We start from the raw sequence: 17,975 nt of genomic DNA on the forward strand, positions 1-17,975 counted from the left end.
GCTTTATGGTCAGGGAGGCTTCTCTGAGGTGAGGCCTGAAGCATAAAAAAGAGGCAGGGGTGGGCTCAGTTGCCTAAGCAGCCGATTCTTGATTTCAGTTCAAGTCATGAGATGTGTTGGGTTCCTGTTGGGCATGGAGCCTGCTTGAGATTCTCTCTCTCCCTCTACCTCTGCTCACCCCTCTTAAAAAAAAAGAGAGAAGGGGAGAATAAAAAAAAGAGACAGCCATGTGGAAATCTAGAGAAAGGCTGAGAGGGAAAACATGTGCAAAGGTCCTGGGGCGAGAATGGGTTTGGTATATTTGAGCCAAAAGGCCAATGGCTGGAATGGATGGACAGGAAAAGACTGATGTGAAATTGCTCTAGGCCGCAGGGAGGCGTTTAGAATTTAAAGATACAAAGCAGCAGTTCAAGACCAAGATCAGGAATTCCGGGGTCAGCCAGTCAGGGTTCCAATCCCACTCCTACCACCCAACTGCTGCCAGACTTGAAAGTTCCTTAAACGCTGGACTTTCGGCCGCTTTGTCTTTAATGGACATAACTGCACCTGCATTGGAAGGAGTTACCTTGAGTCAGTCCCCAAGATGATGCCCGCAAAACCCTTAGCTCTCCACTTCCAAACCCTCTAGCCCCGGGAGCAGGGACAAATTTCAGATCTGAATAGCCCAGAATTTTTTAATCCTGAGGTCGTCAAATCCTTAGAATCCCCACAATCTAAAACTCCAGATGCCCACCACACTCTGCTCTTAGACCATGTAAGTAAAATGGTCTTCGGGTCATCACCCAACGTGGCAAGAGGTGGTGGCTTTCACAGAGCGAGCTTAGATCAAACCAAGCGTTTCCCAAAGTAGGAGACAAGGCATGACAGTTGTAAATTATATGCATCAAATAAATCCTTTAGGGCAGCGATGTCTACCAAGACTCTCCATGAGGATGAAATGTTCTGTTTGCCCGGTAGAGTGGCCACTAGCTGTTTGAAATGTGACTCATACCCTGAATTTTAAATTTTATTGAGTTTGAATTAATTTAAACCGCTTTTTGCCACACAAGGCCAGTGGCTCTTGTAAGTACAGTTCCCGAGTGAAAGTTGTCTTCTCTTCGAGGCTTTCATTTTTTCTAGCCTTAGTTTGCTGTTCCTCGGTTAGTTAGCCTCTCCCTATACACACTAATTTTCCCCACGAGAGGGGCCCAGACTCAGAGCCAAACTGGAATTCTTATTTGTTTCTTTATAAAAACTTGTCTTGTTAAAGGAAATTTAAAGAAAACAAAATTCACCAACTTCAAGGGTCCACTTCCCTGATTTTTGACAAATGTATACACTTGCCCCCGCAACAGGGGAGACATTTCCAGCACCCGGGACACTTCCCACCCCTCACTCTGATGGCCACTCATCTGCCTTCTTTCTCGACAGTTTTGTCTTTTCTGCAATATCATATAAATGTGTCGGGCTTCTTTCACTTGAAGCAAGACTAGAATTTAATCACATCGTCCTAGTCCCATTCTGTTATTTTTTCTCCCCAGAATTTTTCTAATGATGGCAAGTGATACTGAATTTCCACTTACAGAGATAGTATGAAATGTCTTTTCAAATTAAATCCGTTTAAGCAAAGGAGCGCGCGTTCCCTTTAAAAACTTGAAGTCACTAATAGAACAGGTGGATTATGGATACAGCAGCAATTACAAGAGTGAGACACAAGTCACTCCTTTTTGGAAAAGCAACCCAATCCCACGTCTGCATGTGACACATGGGGAAACCAAGGCCCGGAGGGGGAGCGGGAGGGGAGTTGACTGGCCGGGATCACATAAGCAGGTGGCAGAAGCAGGATAAGCTAGCGCTGCCCAGAACAGATGGCAGAGGCTGGGGGGAGAGGCTTGGGTCCCCCTTAGGGTTAGGGGGCTGTCCCCTCTGCACTCTTGGGCCTGAGCTAAGGGAGCTGTCCCAAGTCAGAGGCTGAGCCTAACAGATGGGATTCTATAGGGGAAAAGGGTTCAGAGAGTGAGGGGCCTTTGTCCTCCTAGTGTCCCAACCCCAGATGGCAGGGCCAGGCCAGAGGCAGGTGGAGAAATAGGGCCCCTCCTGAACAGGACGGTCGTAGCCTGGAGACAGAATCTTTGTCTGTCCTAACACCCAAGACCCTCCACCCAAGGGACTGGTGCAGGCCTTTCCAGCTTTCAACGTGACCCCTCCACTCCACATGTAAATCAAATGCAAATGAGCCCCCAGCCACTGCCCAAACCCCGCCTCCCTTTCCCTCTTGTTGGGGCCCATCCCACAGGTCCAGACACCCACAGACACCAGAAGTCCCAGGCCCACAACCCAGACCCATGCTCAGCACATGCTCAGGCCCCTCACACCAGGGCTGGGCATGAGATGGGCTCAGCTGACCCATCTCTGCCTGGAGGCTGCGTCAGACCCCAGGCCACTCCTACCTTCTCTCCCCCTATCTGTCCTCCTTCTTTTAAAATATAAACCAGCATTACAAAACTACAGTAATCAACACTGTATGGTACTGGTACAAAAACAATCCGGAACCCAGAAATAAACCCATGCATATATGGCCAAATGACATTTGACAAAGAATACTCAGTGGGGAAATCCCATTGTCTTTTCAACAAATGGTGTTGGGAAAACGGGATATTCACATGCAAAAGCATGAAATCGGGCCACTATGTTACATCACTCACAAAAATTAGCTCGAAATTGATTAGAGTTAAACCTAGGACTTGAAACCATAAAACCCCTAGAAGAAAACATAGGGGGAAACTCCTTGATGTTGGTCTTGGCAATGATTCTTTAGATATGGCAACAAAAGCAAAAATCAACAAGTGGGATTGCATCAAACTAAAAAGCTCCTACAAAACAAAAGAGAAAATCAACAAAATAAAAAGGCAATAGCCCAAGTGTCCATCAACAGATGAACAGATAAAGAAGAAGTGGTATATATATATACAATGGAATATTATTCCGCCATAAAAAAGAAAGAAATCTTGCTGTTTTGCAACAACATGGGTGTAACTAGAGAATATAGGAGTATAATGCTAAGCGAAATAAGTCAGAGAAAGACAAATACCATATGATATCACTCGTATTCACTCCAGAATTTAAGAAACAAAACAAATGAGCAAAGGAAAAAAAAGAGAGAGAGATAAACCAAGAAACAGACTCTTAACTATAGAGAGAGAACAAACTGATGGTTATCAGAAGGGAGGTGGGTAGGGGGGCGGGGAGAGAGATGATGGGGATTAAGGAGGGCACTTGTGATGAGCCCAAGGTGATGGATGGAAGTGTTGAATCACTACATTGTACACCTGAAACTAATATTACACTGTATGTTAACTATACTGGAATTTAAAATAATAATAATAATAAAATAAAAGGCAATGTATGGAATGGGAGAAAATATTTGCAAACACGTATCTGATAAGGGGTTAATACCCAAAATATATAAAGAACTCATACAACTCAACAGCAAACAAAAACTCCAATTAAAAAATAGGCAGAACATGTATCATATGACCTCACTGATATGAGGAATTCTTAATCTCAGGAAACAAACTGAGGGTTGCTGGAGTGGTGGGGGGTGGGAGGGATGGGGTGGCTGGGTGATAGACATTGGGGAGGGTATGTGCTACGGTGAGCGCTGTGAATTGTGCAAGACTGTTGAATCACAGACCTGTACCTCTGAAAGAAATAATACATTATATGTTAAACAAATAAAAAAAGAAGAAGAAGAAGAAGAAGAAGATAGCAGGAGGGGAAGAATGAAGGGGAGTAAGTCGGAGGGGGGGACGAACCATGAGAGACGACGGACTCTGAAAAACAAACTGAGGGTTCTAGAGGGGAGGGGGGTGGGGGATGGGCTAGCCTGGTGATGGGTATTAAAGAGGGCACATTCTGCATGGAGCACTGGGTGTTATATACAAACAATGAATCATGGAACACTACATCAAAAACTAATGATGTAATGTATGGTGATTAACATAACATAATAATAAAAAGAATAGGCAAAGTATTTGAACAGACTTTTTTCCAAAAAAGATATACAGGTGGCCAACAAGTACATGAAAAGGTGTGCAATATCACTCATCGTCAGGGAACTGCAAATCAAAACCACAACAAGATAGCACCTCACACCTGTTGGAATGTCTATTATCAGAAAGACAAGAGAGACCAAATGCTGGCATGGATGTGGAGAAAAAGGAACCTTTGGGTGCCGTTGGTGGAATTATAAATTGGTGCATCCACTATGGAAAACAGTATGGAGGGTCCTATTCTATTAAAAATAGAACTAGCATAGGATCCAGCTATCCCACTTCTGGGTGTATGTCCGAAGAAAATGAAATCAGTATCTCAAAGATATCTGCACCCCAGTGTTCATGGCAGCATTATTTACAAGAGCCAAGACATGGAAAAACTTAAGTGTCCAGCAACTAATGAATAAGTAAAGAAAATGTGAGATAGATAGATGATAGATAGATGATAGATAGATGATAGATAGATAGATGATAGATAGATGGATAGATAGATGATAGATAGATGATAGATGATAGATGATAGATAGATAGATGATAGATAGATAGATAGATAGATGATAGATGGATAGATAGATGATAGATAGATGATAGATAGATGGATAGATAGATGATAGATAGATGGATAGATAGATGATAGATAGATGATAGATGATAGATGATAGATGATAGATAGATAGATGATAGATGGATAGATAGATGATAGATAGATGATAGATAGATGGATAGATAGATGATAGATGATAGATGATTGATAGATTGAGAGATAGATGATAGATAGATGGATAGATAGATAGATGATAGATAGATAGATAGATAGATGATAGATAGATGATTGATAGATGATTGATAGATTGATAGATAGATAGATGATAGATGATAGATAGATGATAGATGGATAGATAGATAGATGATAGATAGATAGATAGATGATAGATAGATAGATGATAGATAGATAGATAGATGATAGATAGATGGATAGATAGATGATAGATAGATGGATAGATGATAGATAGATAGATGACAGATAGATAGATAGATGATAGATAGATGGATAGATGATAGATGGATAGATAGATGATAGATAGATAGATGATAGATAGATAGATAGATGATAGATAGATGGATAGATAGATGGATAGATGATAGATAGATAGATGACAGATAGATAGATAGATGATAGATAGATGGATAGATGATAGATGGATAGATAGATGATAGATAGATAGATGATAGATAGATAGATGATAGATAGATAGATGATAGATGATAGATAGATGATTGATAGATGATTGATAGATTGATAGATAGATGATAGATGATAGATAGATGGATAGATGATAGATAGATAGATAGATAGATGATAGATAGATAGATAGATGATAGATAGATAGATGATAGATGATAGATAGATGATTGATAGATGATTGATAGATTGATAGATAGATAGATGATAGATGATAGATAGATGGATAGATAGATGATAGATAGATAGATGATAGATAGATAGATGATAGATAGATGGATAGATGATAGATAGATGGATAGATAGATGATAGATAGATGATAGATGATAGATGATAGATAGATAGATGATAGATAGATAGATAGATGATAGATGATAGATAGATAGATGATAGATAGATAGATAGATGATAGATAGATAGATGATAGATAGATAGATGATAGATAGATGGATAGATGATAGATAGATGGATAGATAGATGATAGATAGATGGATAGATAGATGATAGATGATAGATAGATAGATAGATAGATGATAGATAGATAGATAGATGATAGATAGATAGATGATAGATGATAGATAGATAGATGATAGATAGATGGATAGATGATAGATAGATGGATAGATAGATGATAGATAGATAGATGATAGATAGATGGATAGATAGATGATAGATGATAGATAGATAGATAGATAGATGATAGATAGATAGATAGATGATAGATAGATAGATAGATGATAGATGATAGATAGATAGATGATAGATAGATGGATAGATGATAGATAGATGGATAGATAGATGATAGATAGATAGATGATAGATAGATAGATGATAGATAGATGGATAGATGATAGATAGATGGATAGATAGATGATAGATGATAGATAGATAGATGATAGATAGATAGATGATAGATGATAGATAGATAGATAGATAGATGATAGATAGATAGATAGATGATAGATGATAGATAGATAGATAGATGATAGATAGATGATAGATGATAGATGATAGATAGATAGATGATAGATAGATAGATAGATAGATGATAGATGATAGATAGATGGATAGATAGATGATAGATGATAGATGATAGATAGATAGATGATAGATAGATAGATAGATAGATAGATGATAGATGATAGATAGATAGATAGATAGTTGATAGATAGATGATAGATGATAGATGATAGATAGATAGATGATAGATAGATAGATAGATAGATGATAGATGATAGATAGATGGATAGATAGATGATAGATAGATGATAGATGATAGATGATAGATAGATAGATGATAGATAGATAGATAGATAGATGATAGATGATAGATAGATAGATAGATAGATAGATGATAGATAGATAGATGATAGATAGATGGATAGATGATAGATAGATGGATAGATAGATGATAGATAGATAGATGATAGATAGATGGATAGATAGATGATAGATGATAGATAGATAGATAGATGATAGATGATAGATAGATAGATGATAGATGGATAGATGATAGATAGATGGATAGATAGATGATAGATAGATAGATGATAGATAGATGGATAGATGATAGATGATAGATAGATGATAGATGATAGATGATAGATAGATAGATGATAGATGATAGATAGATAGATAGATAGATGATAGATGATAGATAGATGATAGATGATAGATAGATAGATGATAGATAGATGATAGATAGATGGATAGATGATAGATAGATGGATAGATAGATGATAGATGATAGATGATAGATGATAGATAGATGATAGATGATAGATAGATGATAGATAGATGACAGATAGATAGATAGATGATAGATGATAGATAGGATGGAATAATACTCAGCTATAAAAAAAAAGAAGAAGAAGAAGGAAACCCTGCCATTTGCAACAACATGGACGGACTTGGAGGGCATTATGCTAAGTGAAAAAATTCAGACAGAGAAAGACCACTTGTGATTTCACTTATATGAGGAATCTTAAAAAGATTGAATTCACAGAAACGGAGTAGAATGGTGGTTGTTAGGGGCTGAGGGGAAAATGGGGAGATGTTGCTCAAACTTCCAGTCATTAAAAGAAATAAGTCCTGGGAAGTGAAAGTACAATGTGGTGAGTACAGTTAAAAACTCTGTATTATATACTTGAAAGCTGCTGAGAGAGCAGATCTTGCATGTTCTCACCAAGGTGCTATGTCTCACACACACGTAGGTAACTACGCAACTGCGTGAGGTGGTGTTAACTAGGGTACTGGTCAACAACTGTAGGATATATACATGTATTGACTCATCGAAGGAGGCGTGGTGCCCCTTGAGCTGACACAATGTTACATGTCAGTTGTACCTCAGGAAAGCCGGGAAGAAACCAAATCAGATCCCATCCCCTTCCAACTCACATCTTTCCATTGGCCTTCGGGGACTCAGAACAGCCCTCTTGACCTGGCCTGCCCCTGTCTCCTCTCAGACCTCCTCCCTGCACCTGCTTTCTGTCCCCCTGCCCAGCTGGTTCTCCTTTCAGAGCCTTTGCAGATGCAGTTCCAGGCCAGGAATGCCTTTCCCGAGCTCTTGCCCTGCCAGCTCCCTCTCACCCACTTCTCCACTAGGACACACTGCACCTTCTCAGCAAGTCCCTCGAACGCTATCCCGCAGCGCCTGTCTGCCTTACACACTATGAATAACATCTGAGATTATTTTTTCTTAACGATTTTATTTATTTGACAGAGAGAGAGACAGAGTGAGAGGGAACACAAGCAGGGGGAGTGGGAGAGGGAGAAGCAGGCTTCCCGCCGAGCAGGGAGCCCGATGCGGGGCTCGATCCCAGGACCCTAGGATCATGACCTGAGCCGAAGGCAGACGCTTAACGACTGAGCCACCCAGGCGCCCTGAGATTATTTTATATACTTGTTTTCTTGTTTTTGTTTGCCTGCCCCACTGACCGTCAGTTCCACAAGGGCAAGCACCTTGCCTGTATTTCCCATGCCTAGAACACCGCCTGGCACCTAGTAGGGAATCAATAAATATTTGTGAGAGAAGGAAGGAAGAAGGGGAGGGGGGAAGAGAGGAAAGGAAGGAAGGACCAAATGCCCACGCTGAGAGTCCTGAAGAGGCAGACAGATTAGAGTGGGAAATGTAGTAATCGTCATTTGTTCATTCAGCGAATGTACTGAGCTCCTACTATGTGCCAGGCACCGAGGTAGGGGCTGGGGACACAGTGGTGAACAAGACAAAGGCTCTCAGCTTTCCCTACCCACAGCTGCCAGGGGAGACAGAGAAGTCCCAGGGGCTACAGTTCTGAGTCATCAGGGGCAGCTGTGGGGTCCAGATGAGGGGCCCTGAACCCATGCCAGGGCTCAGGGCAGGCTTCTCAGGGAGGTGGCATCTGGGTTGAAACCTGAGAATGAGCAGGAGGGAGCTAGCCAGCCAAGAACAGAAAGAGGTTTGAGGTGGGAAGCCGGGTCACAGAGGCCACACGGGTCCTGAAGGGGCACTTTTAGGTGGTGGGGTGGCGGGAGTCACGCAGTGGGGAGGCCCTGTCCCAGCTCCCCGCATTTTACCGACAGAAACCCAGAGACCCAAACCCAGAGAAATGCAAGGTCAGGCACACAGGCTCCCAGCTCCCTGTCCAGGGCTCTTCCCACTGCATGAGCGTGGGAATGCCAGTTTCTTCTCCAGAACCTTCTGCAGCCTTGGAAAGGGGCTACTCTCCTGTCCCACCCCCACCCCCCACCCCTGCAGGCCAGCCCTGCGTTAAATGGCACCCATCCTGACTCAGAGAAAGCGGTCCCCTTTCCGAGTTCCTTTCGAGTCTTACTCCATCAGTGAGAGAAGTCTCTGCTGCATTGCTCTCTTAACACCCCATGCCGCTCATCACCCTTACAACGGAGGGCAGGCCTCAGCCCCAGCCTGGGCGCTGGGTCGGTCTGACACGCTGGGTCCATTTCCAGAGGTACCCTTCTATTTATGGCAGAAGACACTTGCTTTCATTTCACGTATCAAGTTTTCTTTCACAATAAACCCGTTGTTGGAGCGCCTGGGTGGCTCAGTCGGTTCAGCATCAGACTCTTCGTTTCCGCTCAGGTCACGGTCTCAAGGCTGTGAGATCGAGCCCTGCGAGGGGCTCTGCTCTCAGTGCAGAGTCTGCTTGAGATTCTCGCCTTCGCCCTCTGCCCCTCTCCCTTCCTCCTGCTTGTGGGCATAATCGGGCGCGCGCTCTCTCTCTCTCTCTCAAATAAATAAGTAAAATCTTTTAAAAATAAAAAATAAAAATAAATAAATAAATCCATTGTCAACTGTGAAACACATTTTGGGGACAATTGGGGAAGTCAGTTATGGACAAAATATTAGCTATCCGAGAAATATTAATATTTTGGAGTGACACAATACTCCCGTGTTACGCGGGGAAATGACCTTACTCTTTAGAGATGTTTAGGTAATGCCAGTATTTGAGGTGAAAATTCATGATATCTATAATTCACATGAAATTACCTCAAAAAGAAATAGAGGCAGCATTATGGGAAATGTTAACATTAATCCGGATGTTGGGTATGTGGTTCACAATGTTATTCTCTATTTTTCCGTGTGTCTAAAATTATTCATTGTAAAAATACATACATACATACATACATACATACATATTCAATGTTATTCAATGCAAGCCAGTTGACTTAAAGAAAAACATAAGAAGGAATCATGAGGGCAGGGCCTAGGTGTGGCCACAACTGTGAGCATGAAATGAGACCGGGGGGAGGCTGAGCAAGAGAGGAAGACCTTTCCAGGCCGGGCAAGCCAGGCCTGTGTGCAGGCCCCGTGCAGCCCTGCCCTGGCTGAGGCCCCTTCCGCTGGGACACCCTGATTCTCAGCCCCAGGGCTGGCCTCTGGTGTTCTGATGGGTTATAGGGGCCTTGTCGCTGGGTGCTATGCTCCCCTTCCCCAGGACACCTGCTCTCAGGTTTGGGGCCCAGCAGGAGGCCGGCAGGTGGATCCATCTGCCAGTGTCTGCACAGCGGAGGAGGCAGAAGGACACAGCCCTTTCCCATTAGCCCATTTCACCCTTAGGAACTGGGCCTACACATCTGCCTTCTTGTACTGTCTACCTCATTGGACAGGCAGGGAAACTGAGGCCCAGGCCTGACCCAGGCCCCCCGTTTCCAGGGCCTGGACTCTTCCTGAGGACACTGGACACATAATCCTACAGAGGGAAGAGAAGAAGGCCCGATGCACCAAAAAGGTCGGAAGCTGATATCTGGCCCTCAGCAAGTCAGGGTCATAGGCGGAGGGGGCTCCTTCCACAGGCCAGGCACAAACGAGGCACCAGGACCTCCGCTGTGAACAAAATAGACACAGTCCCCCCACTGCTGAGTGGACACTGGTGGGAGATAGACACTAAGCAAGTGAATCAGGGAACACACGACACACCATCCAGGCCACTGTTGGCAAAGCTGGGGAGGCATGAGGAGGTAGAGAGTGGCGGTGACCAGGTTACCTTAATCTAGGCTCACCTCTGAAGGGGGAGATTGAGCAGACACCCGAATAAAGTGAGGGAGGGGCCAGGGAGCTACCTGGGTAAAGAGGGCACGTACAAAGGCCCTGAGGCAGAGAACAAGTTTGCCACCTCAGGGGACAGCAAGGAGGCCAGCGTGGCTGGAGTGGAGAGCGCCAGGCAGAAGGGAGGGCCATGTGGTCAAGTGTAATGGTACAGGATAGCACAGGGCCAGGTAAGTTCTGGACTGCAGAAGCGAACAGGGTTGAGAGGCTTCTGAGCTGAGCAGGACAGGCTCTGACGTGTTTCAAGGGCATCCCTTCGGCTAAGAAAGGGAGAAAGGGGAGAAAGGGCAGAAGTGGGATTGTCAGTGAAGAGACTACTGTGACAGCCAGGCAGGACATGAAGGGGCTGGCCAGCAGTGGTGACAGTGGAGGGGGACAGAGTCACCCAATTCTGGATCTGCCAAGGGGTGAGATGTGGAGTGTGGAAGGAAAAAAAGGAGTTGGGAGGGAAGATAGCAGCTCCATTTTAGAGACCTTGCTCCTTGCCATATCCCCAGTGCATGGACCAGAGCTGATCTCACTCAGTAGTTACTGGAAGGGAAAAAGCAAATAAAGGAAGAATCCCAGGCTCAGGTTCCCGCTTCAGACCAGCTTGACTTTTCTTTTCTTAGCCTCTCAAAAGGCGACCTCTGCTGGCCGATTGGAAAACTGCAAGTCCTCAGTTTGAAAGTGATCCGGGACCGGAAGAGACCCTGAAAGACCCCCAGCTGGATAAAATCAGAGACCACACCGACCCCTCACCCATTTTACTGATGAAGATACTGAGGCCCACCTAGGGTTCAGGTCTGATCTTTATCTCAAAAGCCATCCCTTCGGGTCGCCCAGCTATTGTTTTCCAGAACTGAAGGCATTTTTCTGGGACTCCCCCATACCCTCCCATAGGATGCTAGGAGTCCATCCTAGGTATTTGTAGTTCCTAGAAAGCATCATGCTGCCTTGGCTTACATACATTCTGGGTCAAAGCACTTCCCAAATCCCCAAATTAGTCCATACCATCCCCACATACCTGGATGGGAAATCTCTACGCCTCTGGAATTTCCACCATCCTTCACTCCTGGAATCCTGCCCCTGGGCACCTGGCAGAAATCTGCCTGCAAGAATGCATTTGTCACACATACCCCTCCCAGCCCAGTTACTCCAGCTTGAGTAAAGGACATGATCCCCCATCTGCACCCATTCAGATGACACCACAATTTCTTCCACTTTCAACTTTTGGCATGCCCTTGAGCTGTCACTGCTCTTCACACAAGATAGAGCCAAGGAGAGGGAAGGAGGTCCCAGGTGTGTTCTGAGCAGAGGAGGGAAGGCTGTCACCTCCCTTGAGCTGCATGTAAGACCTCTCTTGGTGCACCACAAGATGGCATTTGAGGTTTCTTTTATTTCTTTTTCTTCATTTTTTTTTTTAGTAATTTTTAATTTTAGGCTACACAACTAACAGGGTTTAGACTCCTAGAAAATTAAAGTATTTCAGTTAAGGCTAAAGTTCTCTTTGATCACTCCTCATCACCCTTCCCATTCCCTGACTCCTTCCATACACACAATTCCAAAGGTAACTGCTGCTGTCGATTTGAAATTCCTCCTTCTAGATTTTTTCCAATGGATGTATATGCAGTAAATACCACACACACACACACACACACACACACAGCCCAAATGACTATGCAGCATTTATTTGTGGGATTGGTGTGGGATTATTTGGTGTGGATTATTGTGGGATTACTGTGGAATTATTTTTTTTTTACACAAATGGAATCATACTGTACGTATGTATCCTGTGACTTTTTCCTCCACTATGTTCTGGGCTCTTGAATTCAACTCACAGATATGAGATCACCGTCCCTCTGATGGGGGTTGCGTCATGAGACTGGCCCTTATAGAGAGCAAACTGGTTTAGAGGCACTCTCTGAAGCTCCTCTCTCTAGCCCTCTCTAAACTTACGTCTCCCTTTCCCCGCTCTCCCGCTCTCTTTCCTCCCACCTCCCACCTTTTCCTCACCCTGGCACTTTAGACCCCACAGGACCCCTTGAGAGAAGCTCCTAATCCCCCAGATGCCCGGGAAAAGGTTCATCTTCGGAGGTGGTGGGGCCCTGCGCCCTCTGGTGGCTCCCATGGGTAACTGCAGCGGCGCCTCCAGCCCCTCATCCATTTATTTACCCAGCGACCCACCAGGAAGCCCAGCCCACCCACCACCCAGGCGTGAACCTTCCCGCGCCTGCCCTGGGGGCCCGGTCGCGGATTAGCTGATCTCCGCTCTGGAAACCTTCCTAGTGGAATGTGAGCGCCCTTGTGACCTGCCTGAAGAATGTACACGTTTGAGAACTCCCGGAGGGCAGCTCTTTGTGGGAACCTCGTGGTCCTGGTGCAGAGACTTTGGAGGGCATCTGGATGATCTCTGAGTGGGTTGAAGTTCACTGCTAGGAGTGGATTCTCCGGGTATTCTGCACATGGACAGACAGACAGATTGCCAGTGTTTGCTGCTGCAATGTTCCTGATGGTAAATGCTAGGTGCCTAGCTGGGGGGGGCGGGGGGGGGGGGCGCGGCCTTAACTCATTCGGGCGCACTGGGATACCAACTCACCTCTAGCCCTGCCATTCCCCAGCCCGGGACCCTGTCCCCCTCAGAGTGCCTCTATGGCTCCCCACCCACTCTGCAGCCTGGCCCCGCTGGCCACTCCAGGTCCCCCTTGCCCTGCTCTCCTTTTTCTACCGACCACATCTAACACACTAAATAGTGTCCTTACCTACTATGTTTATTGTCCCTCTTGCTCCACTAGAATGTCAGATCTCCAAAGACAAGGGCTTTATCTCTTCGGTTCAGTTTTAGGTCCCAAGCATCTCTCACAGTGCCTGACATCATCAGTGTAACTGAACGAGGGAACGAGGGCTCCGTGGGCAGCAAAGCCAAACACTGAGACCAGGTTTGCAATAAGAAAAAAGTTTAATTTGCAAGGCAGCTAAACGAGGAGGAGGGGGCTGGGGGGGGGGGTGGGATCTCAAATCTGCCTGCCCTGAAAACGGGGTCTTGAGTCTTTACTGGATTTTAGGGAGAGCATGGACAGGGGTGGGACTGGAAGCTACAGAGCGGGAGCGAAAGCTGGGGGCGTTGTTGACCTGCGCAGGCGCACGCCCGCGTCCCACTCAGATTCGCAGGCCGCTCCATTTGGGGAAAACAACTTACACCAACGTCTTGTGACTTGTGCATCAGAGAGATTTCATCTATAAGAAGCAGTTACAAGGCCTCACGATATATTACCTAGGCTAATTCCCATTTAGAAGCGGGCATTTGGAAAGTCTTTGGTGAAAAGAAACGGGCCTTGGGTTAGAGCTCACTGGCCTCCGTCTACCCTAAACACCAGGCAACAACAATTTCGCCTTGTGTTTAGTAGATGAAAAGTAGAGCTGTTCACTGGCACTTAATAAACGTCTTTCAGAGGCTGAAGCCAATGAATGAGGCTCTGGATGTGCAGGATGTAGACAGAGCTCTGAGATAATCGGCAGAAAAGGCAAGCCTCCCGGGCGAGGTGGATGGGATGCCCCAGGCTGTAAAGACGGGGGGAGGGGGGCAAGGAATGTTCTCCTGTAAACCTAAAACTGCTACAAAAAATAATTAATAACAGTCTTAATTAAACAGCAACACAGGCTGTAGAAGTATCTGGAGATGACAAGGAAAGGGAGAACATTCCGGCTGGTGTTCATTCACTGGGGCGTGTGAGGACTTCAGCTGTCTCCATTTGGACCTCAAGCTTTTCGGTTGGGTTCTTCTTTCCAGCGCGGCTCTTGGCTCAGGTGGGAGACCCCACCGGCAGAGCACGCCCTGCCCGAGTGAAACTGCCCCATCAAGCGACAAGGACTGCCCTGAGCCAGCAGGACCCACCCGTACTTGACTCCAAGACAGTGAACGATTTGACCCTCACTGCCCACCTGCCCCGGCCCACCCACCTGCGTCCCACAGCTTCCTTATATAAACCCGGGGAGTATTTTCGGAGTTTTGGACACAGTCTTTGAGACATCAGCCCACCGACTTCCGGTGCTGGCCTCGCTGAAATAAATTCCTCCTTTCACCTCCACTGGTCTCTCTGCCTTTGGATTTGGTCAGTAGCCAGGGGCAGAACCCGATCTGTTTGGGAGCCGTGAGGCCAGGGGCTCTCGCACCCCTCCACCCCGGCTACATATGTTACATTTATTAAGCTCCCAATGTATACTGGTTATATTAGAAACCGATATCCAGAAAAGTTTCTTTGGTGGAGATAACATTTAAGATTGGCTTTGAAATATGGATAGGATTGTGCCAGAAAGAGATGGGGCAATATATTCGCAACGATGTGGATGCAACTAGAGGGTACTATGCTAAGTGAAATAAGTCAATCAGAGAAAGACAATGATCATATGATCTCAATGATATGTAGAATTTAAGAAACAAAACAGAGGATCATAGGGGAAGAGAGGAAAAAATAAAACAAGACAAAATCAGAGAGGGAAACAAGCCATAAGAGACTCTTAACTCTAGGAAACAAACTGAGGGTTGCTGGAGGGGAGGTGGGTGGGGGGCTGGGGTAACTGGGTGATGGGCATTAAGGAGGGCACGTGAGAATGAGCACTGGGTAAGTGCTGAGTATAAGACTGATGAATCACAGGCCTGTACCTCTGAAACCAGTAATACATTATATGTTAATTAATTGAATTTAAATTTTAAAATGTTAAAAAAAATATTAGAAACAGGAGTTCTAATAAAATTGAGGGGAAAAAGGAAGTTTGGTATTTCAAGGGTCCTTTACACTGGAAAGCTGCTGTTGAAAAACACTGTAAACAATTGAATAAACTATGTCCCGGAGGTTTAAGTATCTAAAATATGAACTTGGAGTGCTTGTTCCATTACAAACAATTACAACACAAATTTTTACAATTCTTACTTATTAATACATTTGAAGATACCAAAGTTGAACACAATCCATGTTGATACCATCTTGGTAATAGGATGAAATTAGTTCCAACCTTGTGGATTCCTGAAGCTGGTCGTAAAGCACAGTGTCAAATTGTTCCAGAATGTAGAAGAGCATAATGAAGGATGAAATTTGAAAATTAAGTTTATTTATCTTCATTTATAATACCTGGGTTTGAAAAGCCGTGAAGTGTATTAAAATCTAGGAAAGTCTGCTTCAAAGAAAAAAAAGAGAGAGAGAAGATTAAATTCTTACAGAAATCAGTGACACTGTGCAGGTGTTATAACTCAGGAATGTTGTTCTCAACAAGTTTGCAGGGCAAATATATTTATGTATATATCCTGTATCCATTTATTAAGTGTCTGCTCTGATAGGCTCCCAGAAATACACATACATCATGTAGACAGTGTGGCTCCTGCCATGATCCTGTTGCTTAGTTTTTATGTGTTTTTGTCTTGTCTTTGTCACTGGCCTATAAGCTCTTGGGAAAAGCTGTATATAGCCTTCTGTGTTCCCCAAAGTGCTTCCCACAAATAACTCAATACATTTTGTTTTTTTATTTTCCAATGGGGGGCAGAGAGAGAGATGGGGCAAAAAGGGTATTCTCTCTCTCTTTTTTTTTTAGAGGGAAAGAGAGAATCCCAAGCAGGCTCCACACCCAGCGTGGAGCCCAAACTCAGAGCTCAATCTTACAAGCCTGAGATCATGACCCAAGCCAAAATCAAGAGTCTGATGCTTAACTGACTGAGCCACCCAGGCGCCCCAAAAAGGGTATTCTAACAGAAGAATTCATATGGAAAGTTTGGTGGCTTAGACTTACTATAAATACTTAAGAGAATGGTAAGCAGTTCTGGCTGGAAGCAAGAAAGGCTACATATAAGAAAGGGCAAGCGATAAAGTTGTCAGGGTTTATCGGTCCCAGCTGAGAGAGGACGTAAATGTGAGGCTTAGGCATTTTTTTATTTTTATTTACTTTTTTAAGATTTTATTTATTTGACAGAGACACAGAGAAGAGAGGGAACACAAGCAGGGGGAGTGGGAGAGTGAGAAGCAAGCTTCCCGCCAAGCAGGAAGCCCAATGTGGGGCTCGATCCCAGGACCCTGGGATCATGACCTGAGCCGAAGGCAGACGCTCAACGACTGAGCCACCCAGGAGCCCCGGCATTTTTTTTTAATTTGGTGAGCAACAGGGGAGTCTTTGCGGGTTGATAATAAAGATATGTTTTTAAATGAAAAATAAAAATAAAATAATAAAAAATATAAATATAAAAATAAAAAATAAAAATACCACAAGGTATTTTTGGCACCTTTGAGGTGACCAGAAGGGAGACCATAGCAGCAGGGATGTGGGTCCAGCCGAACAGAGGAGGAGAATGGTCGGAGTCAGAAAGGAGCATCAGTCGGCGGGAGGGATTGGGGCCAGGAGCGGCCTCTCACGGCTGGTGTCCTGGCGGGGGCTCCCCTAGGGAGCACATTCTTGTGTCCCCACAACCTGAAGTGCTACTGAGCCCCTGCCAGCTCAGAGAGGGGTCCGGTGTCCCCTTCCGGGCTCTGCTCACCTCTCATGCCAAACATCTGCCTGGAGAGCGATTGCTCATCAAGCAAAGGAATATCTCTGAGAACAAGGCAAAAAGCGGGCGAGAATTCTCAGAAGTCAACATGCGATGAGCATTTACCAGGTAGGTGCCAGAACCCGTGTGAGCATCAGCTGGAGTCGGCTTCGAATCTGACCCTGCACTTCCCAGGTAGAGCACCTCGAGCCAGTCACTTAACCTCTGTGAGTCTGTTTCCCCCTCTGTAAAGTAGCAACTAAAAGTAGTATCTGCCTACTGCTTAGGATTCCTGAAAGATTTAATCACATTCGAACTATTACTGTTGTCGGACAGGTATTTGTCCGTAGACGTCAGAGACCAGCTCTACCGAGGCTCTTGACTTCTCTGGGCTTCTGTTTCCTCAGCTGTAAAATGGGATTGCCATAGTATCTTTCCCCCACCCTGCCCAAAGGCTGTGGTGAAGAGTGTCAAGCTCAGTGCCTGGCACAGAGTCAGCTTGGCACACACTGGCTATTAGGATTTCTGCCCTACCAGGAGGATGCTATTAATACCCCCACTTTGCCAGTGACTCGCTTGAGCTCCAGCATTTGAACCAAGAGTTTCTGCTCCAGGGAGCCCTGTTCCTGTGTGGAAGGAATTATGGTGGCCCTGGGGTGAGG

The 17,975-nt window shown here is 44.9% G+C and overlaps 1 protein-coding gene and 1 pseudogene across 1 annotated transcript in view; one reads left to right on the plus strand and one right to left on the minus strand.

The window, feature by feature from the left end:
• Positions 1-17,975, minus strand: part of FAM110A (family with sequence similarity 110 member A) — a 122,222-nt gene that overhangs the window by 15,355 nt on the left and 88,892 nt on the right. The window lies entirely within an intron of this gene.
• LOC113938840 lies at positions 12,107-12,224 on the plus strand (annotated as a pseudogene).

Source organism: Zalophus californianus, chromosome 8, assembly GCF_009762305.2.
Source record: "Zalophus californianus isolate mZalCal1 chromosome 8, mZalCal1.pri.v2, whole genome shotgun sequence".
NCBI classification, from domain to species: Eukaryota; Metazoa; Chordata; class Mammalia; order Carnivora; family Otariidae; genus Zalophus; species Zalophus californianus.